At 36.8% G+C, this 10883-nt stretch overlaps 1 pseudogene; it reads left to right on the plus strand.

Moving 5' to 3' along the window:
* Positions 1 to 1461: 1461 nt before the first annotated feature.
* On the plus strand, positions 1462 to 4643 carry LOC113073639 (dual specificity protein phosphatase 13-like; annotated as a pseudogene).
* Positions 4644 to 10883: the final 6240 nt, after the last annotated feature.

Raw genomic sequence — 10883 nt, forward strand, 5'->3', positions numbered from 1 at the left:
AATCTTACTGACCCCAAATTTTTTAAACAGTAGATATGCTACTGTACCACTGTTTACTTTAAATTCAGGAAGTCTCCATGACTTTTAAAAACCCACAAAAGAAAAGCAGCCTGAATGATTCATGGATTGGATCTACTACTGCAATCTGAAACTGGCAAATTTGGACCACTTAATACAAATCACATACACTGCTTTTCCAAATAAAGATTAAAGAAAGCCAAGCTTAGTCCCTGTAAATACACTTCAGTGTATTATTTGATTCACCCGGGCAAGGACTTTAAAAAACGAAAGAGAAAAGTCTATTAAAATCCACAAAACATACGATGTGTTATTGTGATTCTTTCGTATACAGTATAAGGTTTCGATAATAGTGAGTAATAAGCAGATCTTGAGGAGGAACAGGTGTATGTGGCTTTCACACCCAGGCCATTAATTCCTTTTTATTAGCTTCATAAAACCATAATTACTACGGGACTCAAAGCTTATTTTACCGGCATGGTAAGAACAACTCTTAGTTAAGACTTTTCCTGCTTTACACATATAGCCTAATTTCCTGAAGCATTTGAGCACTAACTAAACACTTTCAGCTGGAGTGCAAAGAAGACAGCATATCTTTGAGAGGGGCATCTGACACGCTCCAATTACCCAACATGTCACTTCACTTGCATGTGCAAAGATCTCACCATTTATCAGAGACTTGCGCTCAAGGCAAATGAAAGGAACATCTGGATTTCAAGAGTGTTTAACCTAGCAGCTGGCAAGACCTCGCGAGATGCATTTCCCTGCACAATGACTCATGATAAAGATGTATGTGTTCAATGAAAGCCGCTGATGACCCACCTTTACCTTCGTCTGCACTGCAAGAGTGATTTACAATATTGGGAATCTAGCCAAGATATACACAATATGTGCAGAACATGCTCAAAAGATCATTGTCTAGGGAAAGACATGGCTTCTAAAAGCAAACCTGACTGCCCACTAAGACCTGGAAGAGCTCTTTGTATCCAGGGAGGTTTATAATTATACACCATTTAAAAAAAGAAACAGCCTCTAGAGACATATCTGTGGACTGGCTGTCGACAACGTCCCTGACCAAGGAGAGAAGAGCAGGCAATCTGAGAACGAGGAGAAAAAAAGGGCCACCGGCTGCTAAATGTATGTTCACAAAAGGAGGGGAGATTTTAGAGGCTTTTAGAAAGTAACATTTTGGTGTTTTGGAGAGCTATTATGGAAGCTAACCTCACTGAATCACTCTCGGCTCTGGCATCGCACGTTATCTTTCCCACACCTGAGCTGTAAACACATGTGCCACAACAGTCAAGGAATCCTAAGTGGAATGATATTCCATAAAAAGCCCTCAGTATTCATTTTAATGATGTTAAGAGCTGAAGTGGAGTGTCAGTGTACTTAGCAACAAGAAGATTTCACGAGCAACGGTCTCAGGTGGGCTCAGCTGGGCTTTCGGAGGATGTATCTTAACTGCATGTCAGGCAGCGTGATAATATCCAATACCTTACTGCAATTTACAAATAAAAAATGTCCTTTTTAAAATATTTTTTTGGGGCCAGGACGTCCCTCAAGGAGCTGTGTGCCTATGAAACCCCATCTGTTGCCGAAATGCAGAACTTCATGTTGGCTGACAGACGACCCACTGGACATGTCAACCAGGTGCAGCCTAATGTGTACGTTGGCAATGAGTATGTATTATGATTTCTATTCAAATGGAAATTGAATGAAAATGTACAGAACTACAGATGTTCTCTGTGTTTGTGTTTTCTCAGGGTTGCAGCACGAGACAAGTAAAAGTTGTATAATATGGATCACACACATTGTGAAGGCTGCTAGTGGAACCCCTCATGTCAACACTGGACCCCGCTTTTACAGAGACATTGATATTGATTACTATTGAATGGAGGCGGATGATTCCTCTGATTTCATTCTAAGTGTGTTTTTCTATCCCACACAGCAAGGTTTATACGAGCTGCGTAGTCAAAATATTGTGAGTTGAATTGTTGGAAACATCCAATGTGGAAACACTGACTTGTACATTTTTAAAGCAAAATTTAATAAAATATCACTGGCAAGTCTTTAACTATCTAAAATATAAAAAAAACAGTATGTTTCTTTGCTCTACTTGGGAAATGCTTTATTTTCTCACCTGCTGCTGTACAGTAGGCTATTCGACGCACACAAAATTTCGCATTAGGACTGCTACATCTATGACTACTAATGGTGTTTCCATGTTCGTCTACTTTTATTTCCATTTTCAGCTTCTTTTTCAAGTATTGGCACAATACATGATCACTGGACTGTGTATTATATTCCAGGCTCACACGCGTAGAGCCTAAAAGCTGTATAAATGCATCGTGAACATAGCCCAAGGTTGCATAAATACATGAGTTTAGAAATTAATTGATTTTATTAAATAACCTTAGACTATATAAGAAGTGTCATTTTTATTTTCCGTTCTTTTTTTTTATTATTGCTTTAGCTAATTAGGTCATTTAGAAAACAATTACTCATCACATTCGTTTTTCAGAGTAGCTATAGCTATGTTTATAATAATGTACTAAATTAATTAAAACTGAACCTAGATTATAAACTGACTTGATCTGAGGTTTGAAGGCTTAAAAGAGTACAACCTAACAAAACCAATAAAGCATTCCTTTGGCTATTATGCCTACTAAAAGTAGCATGTGCACTGTAAAAATGTCATGCATTGACTCCGTTCTGTTCTTCAGGAAGAGTGTTTGTCCATTGTCTGATGGGAGTGAGCCGCCCTGGTATCGGCCTTCCTCATGATCTGTGAGGATCGGACACTAATGGAGGCCATTAAAGCTGTACGGCAACACAGGGACATCTGTCCTAATCTTGGCTTTCTCAACCAGCTTCGACATCTTGACATGAGCCTCGTCCGAGAGAGGAAGAAAAAACTGGAAGCTTACAAATCGTAACTGAAAACTTGGGAACAATGTGATGAATCCCATTTCAAGAGCTCACCCCTTAAGGGCCTCCTTCCCCATGGCCCTGACCCAGCTCTGTTGGGCCAGATCTTATTTGCTAATATCCATTGTAGTGCAATAGCAAAGCGGATATCAGAAGGCAAAATCGAAGGGTTTCCCTATAAATAGTAAATAACCTCCAAAGGGCAGCAGGGTCCCAAAATAAATGGCAGGTTTTTAAATTTGTTCCAGATGAGATATACTTTGAACTTGTCTCGAAATGAGCCAGCGAGCATGTTTGTTTTTTTTACTGGAGCAAAATGAAACGGTTGTGCTTGCTCTTCATCATGGGAAGGTGGAGGAGCCATGCATGGCTACAAGACTTAAGGGTTGGTCCCCTGTAGTGAGTTTCTAATGGGTATCATATGCTTCAACATATTTCTGGTTTCTGGTCACAAACACTGGTGTTGCGACCTACAGATATTGATGACCAAACAAGAATGTGACGGTAAAGCATTTCAATTATTTCTCAGTACAGTGGAACAGACCAAAACTGTCACATTGTTCCCTCTGAATCATATCTTTTCTTGTTTGTTTTCTTGTTGATATGTGAAATAAATGACACAGTACCTCAGGAATTATGTGGTGTTTTGTTTTAAAAGAGGACATCTGTTCATTTTCACCTCATTTCCCACCGGTGACTGTGAAGGCAAACATGATTACAGAAGCAGAAAGGTCAAATGTGTAATATGTGTAAACTGTCCCATGATCATTCTGTTTAAAACATGTGCATTGAATTAACACAGGCTATATAAGGCTACATCTTTGATTCCAGAGATTTCGAACAGTTTTTTATTTTATTTTTTTGACAGAAAAGCTGCTAAAGACAAACCATTGGCCTCTCAACTGCAGGCAGTGTATGAGATAGCATCTAAAGCAGATCCGCGGTGTCCGCTGCTGACAAACAGACAGCCTTTTGGACCTGTCAGTCTTATCTGGCCCGGCCTGTACATCGGAGATAAGCAAGTACTGAACCATCACAGTCTTGGGAGTTAAACAGATTTAACTAAGATACTAGTGAAAATCCAAAGCTTCACATTATAGGTGTCTATGTTTAAAGTTTATTCCACGTAAATTATGCAATCAAAAACATGAAAACGTGTTAAACAGCCGCTTATTTCAGGTCAACGTCTCATGATAAAGGACTCCTCTCATGTTGTGAACTATATTACTGTGGAGTGGAGGCTTCAGATCACCCACAGTTTGATTTGAGCCAGTATTTCTGCTCCACTGCATCCTTCATTAAAGCTGCACTCACTCAAACTGGCAAGTCTGACTTCCTTGACCTTTTTCTGACTAATTTTGTCAGTGATTGTATTGAAATTTAAAAGAAGCAGAGCAAAAGAATAAATGGAGCAGTGCAAAGTCAGCAGGCAATACAGTCGTTTTAATAAGTGAAATATGTAAATCATAACCATTGTCAGAGATACCGAATAAGTTAGGAGGTTCTTTGTGTGCTGCAGGCAAAGTGCTGGTTCACTGAGCAATGGGAGTCAGCCTTGGTCCTGGCTTTCCTCATGATGTGCAAGAACCAACCTCACTCTTACGGATGCAATCCTCGCTTTCAGGTTCAGAAACATCTCTCTCAACTCTGGCTTTCTTGAGCAGCTGAGAGCTCTGGATAAGCAATTCAAGAGATAAATCACTCCACAATGAAGGTTGTGTCATTTACTCACCTTCATTCTGATCGTCATGCAGCTTCACAAGACAAATGAAGTCATACAGATACCTTTGATGATATTAGAAAAAGCATACTGAAGATATTGAAAAAGTGTACATTTTATGTTACTATATTTATAATGATTTATAATTTCTACTTTTGTGAAAAAAGAAAGTAATTTAAGTCTGGAGTGATAGGAATTTGAGCAAATGATATAACATTTTGATAAAATATAATGACCCTTTTAAGTTAAACAAAAACACTGAACAATCCAAAAACAAACAAACAAACAAACAAAAAAAGTTTTAAAGTTTGGGGTCGGTTAGATTTGTAAATGTTTTTAGATGTCTTATTATGCTTCCAGAGGCAGAATTTATTTGACAAAAATACAGTAATATTGTGAATATTACAGTTTTCGATGTTAATATATTCTAAAATGTAAATTATTCCTGTGATGTCAAAGCTGAATTAACAGCTGTCATTACTCTAGTCTTCAGTCATGTTGTCATTTAGAAATATTTCTAATATGCAAATTTGCTGTAAAATCTGTGATACTTTCCCCCCAAAAATATTTAATACATACAGTTCTACAGAACATTTATTTGAAATATAAATCTTTTTAACATTATAAATGTACATTCTCTTAACTTGATGTGTCCTTCTCAAATAAAAGTATTATTTCGATAAAAATAAAAATAAATAAAAATACATTTTGAAAAGTAGTGTGAACAATGCCTGATATTTTAATATATGCAAGAGACGTTGAGGAAGCAGCTTCATATCAAATTATGAATCAACTTTGAGTTTAAGAATGTGAACTGAACTGCTGTAATGTAATATGTCTGTAATAGTTTCAACAGAGAAGCTATAAATAAGAAGATCATTGTGCTGCTATCTCAGGCACGAAGGATGAACGTCACTCCCCACACACTGCAAACATATTTCTTTACATTTTCAACATTTCTCGCATATGCTATAACATACTTTAAAGGAGTATAAAACAATGTCTAACGCAAATGTAGCTAGAGAGACTAATTTCTTGTGGAACATATGTGCTGGAATGATTTGAAATTCATGAAAATTAACACCTCGTCTCACAGTATAGAGCTGCTTTTGTGGGAAAGAAAGAAGATTTCAAGGTTGAAGGAATAAGTGAACCTGACAAAACAGTAAAAGGAATTCAACATCACCAATTTAATGACTTCTCTGTCAAGGTGAGTGATGGTGGTGACTGAGTATGAGAGGAGGGGGGTAAAAAAACATCCAGTGCTGATGGTTTTGAAAACCATCCCTCTCCGGAGATGATTCATGTGTCCTTTTCACATATCTGGGAAGCGAAAAGCAATTACCATTCCATTTGCAGCGGCCAAGCTCGCATTACAGAGACTGTGTTAAACTCGGTTCAAAAAAGAAACACCTTTTGGATTAAATTACAAGCACGGCTCTACAGAGATTTCCTATTTTTGTCAAATTTAGTCACTGGGCGCCAGGAAGGACAGCTGCCTGTAGGAGGGCTCGCAGCAGGCAGTGTACGGAGGGAATAATTGGCTGCTGGAATTGGACCCAGGCTGTACCATCTCCTCTGGGATATGGGAAAGTCAGATTCACTGGCCTTTGACTGAAGCTGCCATCTTCCTCCCTTGTATACGGCACAAACCACAAACATGACAACATAAGTACGGACCATGATGAGAACATGATTTCTTTGTCAAATTTGCATAATGATATGATATTCCATTCCTCAGGGCTATGGGGCATGTTTGAGGGTGTCTTATAGACCAATTGTTCCCATGTAGATTCTGAGCAGTTTTTAAGGAGCTAACATGCTGTGCAGAGATGTACAAACAAGCTTTCCGTTCATAACAGGGGTTTATACTGACACGAAGGGAGCATTTTTACATTTCTGGGTTTGGAACGTTTGGAATAAATTATAGCAGGGAGACCACAGCAAATATCAGTTTAGTTTCCCGATTTGCTTCAATAGCAAACATGGGAATATAACAAAGCAATATAGTGTTACAAATATAAACTACGTTCTTTTTGTTGGGATAGAATAGTATAGTAGACACAAATTGAAGTGTGAGTGGGTGGGCAGGGTTTGTTTGGTTTTCAAAGGTGCACTAGCTGGGACTCGAACTGACACCCAAAGCACAACACATCAGGATATTGGCGCTGACAAATAATTGTTTTTTATAAAAACATAAAAAATGTTCTCTTAGAAATATCATTAATGAGCATTAATGTATATTTAAGTAGAAATATTTTTTTTATTAAAAAATATTTTAAAAAATCTAACTACCTTTCTAATCTTTTGTATTCTATTTCTTTTCATTTAATATGCAATTATTTATGTGTGTGTGTATGTGTAAAGACCTCTAACTAGCTTGCTCTATTCTTTTTTTATTCTATCTGTTTTCTTTTTATTATATTGTTTAAAATCCCATGCTACGTGTAGTTAACCTAACTGAGACATGTTATAGCACTTATATGTCATTGCTCTTTTTGTTGTTTTTGATTGCTTCCACTGTCTTCATCTGTAAGTCGCTTTGGATAAAAGCGTCTGCTAAATGAATAAATGTAAATATATAGGTAAATGTAAATTTAAGTAAACTTACAAACTAGAATAGCATACAGATACTCAATGAACCCGATTATATTTATACACCAAACATTTGCACTTACCCTTCTTGTATTCACACCAATATACGTGAGACTTCTCAAAGAGCTTGACTGACCAATCATTACGCCAAATTTCTCATTTTTGTCCGACAAACAAACCAGACAGGAGAGTAGATTACTGTAAGTGGACTTGAACTTGAAAAATATGTGAATAAGTGTACTGACGTGTTTCCACAGTTGAAACGAGATACCTTCTGATGTTCATGTTTATTTCGCTCTGTAACTAGTAGAGGAAGACATGATCAATTACGTGCGGTTTGATCTGATGCCTTGTCAGACATAGCAACAGTAACGAAAGGGGGCAGATTTTTGCAGAGAGTCAATTATGTAATTTTAGCTATTACAATAATTGTTTCATAATTTTTATCTAGTGCATGAAATTTTCCTTAAAACAAAATATGCAATTACATATTTCAACATCATGTGTACTTAGCATGCTAACTATTTAGTGACTGATGATGTAAACTCATTTTCTCATGACAGCAAGTGTTGGCGACACACGCTCAACTTTATGTAAATAAGCATGCAGTGACTAGTGATCCACAGAAAGTGATCCACGGCTTGGATGCCAGTCAGATTGCTTACTAGAAACTAACAGCTCATTGATTTAATCATTTTAGTTACACAAGAGTCAAACAATTACATGAATCTGGACTGAATATATGGTGCTGCATTTGTGTCTACAGCTGGAGGTCGCAAACGTGCCACTCCCTTCTTCAGCTCCTGGTGCTGCGAAGGTCACAACTCATAGATCAATAGCCTAAAAAATATCATTTCAAATGCGCAGGCTATTCTGGGCCAAGCAAACATGCCGTGTCCTTGGTACAAACGGACCACCCCAGGCTGTTAATATTGGAGGCAAGCACCACACCATTAGGGGGACAAATGTACTATTTGTTTCATATTTACACATAAAATCACTGATACGCTAAGTGGTGTATTTTGGAAAGCCAATCTTGTGTCTGAAGAGAGGGAGTTATTGTTCAGACTGCAGGGAATACAGGCCTAATCCCCATATTTCCACAGGCCCTAACTTTAGTAAGCAAAGTTTCAACACACGAGCATGGAGAATGTATTTCCAACCATCCACTGAAAATTGACATCTGTTTTGACAGAGCATTTCAACTGTCGTAGTGTAATCATGCACTCTTGCAAATTCTAAGACACCGACACCAGAAGCCTTGTGAAAATAATTAGTTAAGTGTTTGCTTTCAGGCTGAACTAATAGAGCCTGCAGATCAGAAAGCTTTGACAGCTTTTACAGGTCCCTTATTAGCTGCCTTAAACCATAACATGCCAACACACAAATACAAAACAAATGTTACATAGAGTTTCTTTTTAGTTCCTCTCTAAGGCATAATAATACTCACATGTTCAGCAATGGGACTAAAAAGGAAGATGGCATTTAAAAAACATGTACACTATTGCACATTCATTTAGAAAGGGACTGTACATAAGCACTTCAACTGCAGGAATTACAAGGAGAATATATGCAATCATACACTATTGTTCAAAAGTTTGGGACCAGTAAGATTTTTGTATTTTTTTTTAACCGAATTTTTTCTGCGAGTCCAGGCTGTATTTATTTGATCAAAAATACTGTTTTTTTTTTTTTTTTTGAGAAATATTTTTCCAATTTAAAATATCAGCATTTATTCAAAATTGAATTCTTGTTCTTTTTTTCAGCAAGGATGTTTCAAAAGTATAAAAAGTGATAGTAAAGACATAGTAAAGAAATTGTTGCAAAATAATTACATTTTACATTAATGCTGTTTCTTTAAATTTATAAAAGAACCAAGAAAAAAAAGTATCTGTAAAAAAAAAAAAAAAAAAACTAAATTAAATACTGAAACAGCATATCAGTTTCCAACACTGATAATAAATCAGCATATTAGATTGATTTCTGGAGGATCATGTGACACTGAAGACTGGAGTAATGACTGCTGAAAATTCAAGTTTTAAAGTCTATTAAATCAGAAAACCAATATTAGAAAATTAAATACAGCCTTGATAAGCAGAAGAGAACTGTTCGCAAAAGACTTAGCGACTTTAAACCTCTCGGAGTTTCTCTACCCTGGAGCTCAATTTATTGACCATGCACTCAGGGAAGCAGAAAGTAAGTAAAGAGAGAGACAGGGCATGTTAAATCTCTTTAGATAAGAGGGAAGTAACAGGCACTCAAGGACTCAATCAAGTGAGCCCTGTAGAATTCAAATGAGACGCCCAAAAAGCAGAACTGATGGAGGCAGGTGTTCCTGATGCAGCTTCTCCCAGGACAGAACACCGCTCTCTTACAGGATTATTAGCGCTGACCTATGAAGTGACTGAGATGCATTCTTATGTGTTTACATTTAATATTAATATTTCATATTTGAGGTCAGGTTCATTTTTATTGCCAAGGCAGCTGTGCTGTTGCATTCGATGCATGTTAGTGTTGCAGCTACATTTATCCATCCTCTACAGGCAAAAGCATCCGTTTTGTCTTCAGTAGCTCCCCTGCACGCTACAAGATTGTTTCCAACCATATGTGTTTTGAAAATCTGTTTGCTGTAAAAGATCCATTCAAGAAAGAAAGTACAAGTCTGGATAAGCATGAGATGAAAACAGAGTCCGTACACACTTTTAAGTCTGTCAGTGGCTCATCAATAATTTATTTTCTGCCTAAAATGTACAGCATTTAAGTGACCGACTAAAAAGATAACTCATAAATCGTTTAGGACTGTTGCTCTTAATTAGTACAAGTCAGGATATCCCTCTTACGTCAAACTGCCATTCTGTAGCAGGTACAAAGGCTACAAAATAAGCTATACAAACAGACACAGATACAATTTACCTTTTTACATGCCATCTGTTTTGTCTATCAACAAGGCTACTGCTCTACATTTCAGTAAAATATAAATCAGATGTTTATAAAGATAAAAAAAATCTACAGATGGAATGAAAATGTAAGTTTAAAGGATTTCATAAAGACCGGACTTTGGAGTAAATTGACACTCATAATAAATTTGCAACTCTGCCCCATTTGAAATGGTTTCCCCTTCCCCTTTGATTTAGATTTCTACATGTACAAATACTGACATTGACTGTTCTTCGCTATTGTGACAGAAATTGCTTTAATTGTATAAAACAGAAAGCTGCCTCAGGTAAGAAGCTTGTTATAAAGTAACAAATTATACACAATTAGCAATAGAACCTTCCAAGCGAACGTGATGACGTTTTTAAATCTTACAGTATATAGAATCAACAAAAGATAGAGTTAATTTTTCCTTCCGTATGAGGGAAACCTAACCAAGGCCAATACATTTAATATAAAATTGCTTGCTATTAAGCACAACACTGTACAGTACTACTTTTGATGCACTGTTCACTAACAAAGATGTTATAGCATGCTAAGTATAACCTTACATTTAAAAAAATATAAAAGTAGATTTACAATAATTTAAATAATATGAAGGCATGAGTACAGACTTACATATATAACCTTGCGATTGCTAAAGGTACATTGGAAAAGGCTCTTTTGTCCAAAAAACATACAATGCAGG

The sequence above is a fragment of the Carassius auratus genome, unplaced genomic scaffold, assembly GCF_003368295.1.
Source record: "Carassius auratus strain Wakin unplaced genomic scaffold, ASM336829v1 scaf_tig00012613, whole genome shotgun sequence".
Lineage (NCBI taxonomy): Eukaryota > Metazoa > Chordata > Actinopteri > Cypriniformes > Cyprinidae > Carassius > Carassius auratus.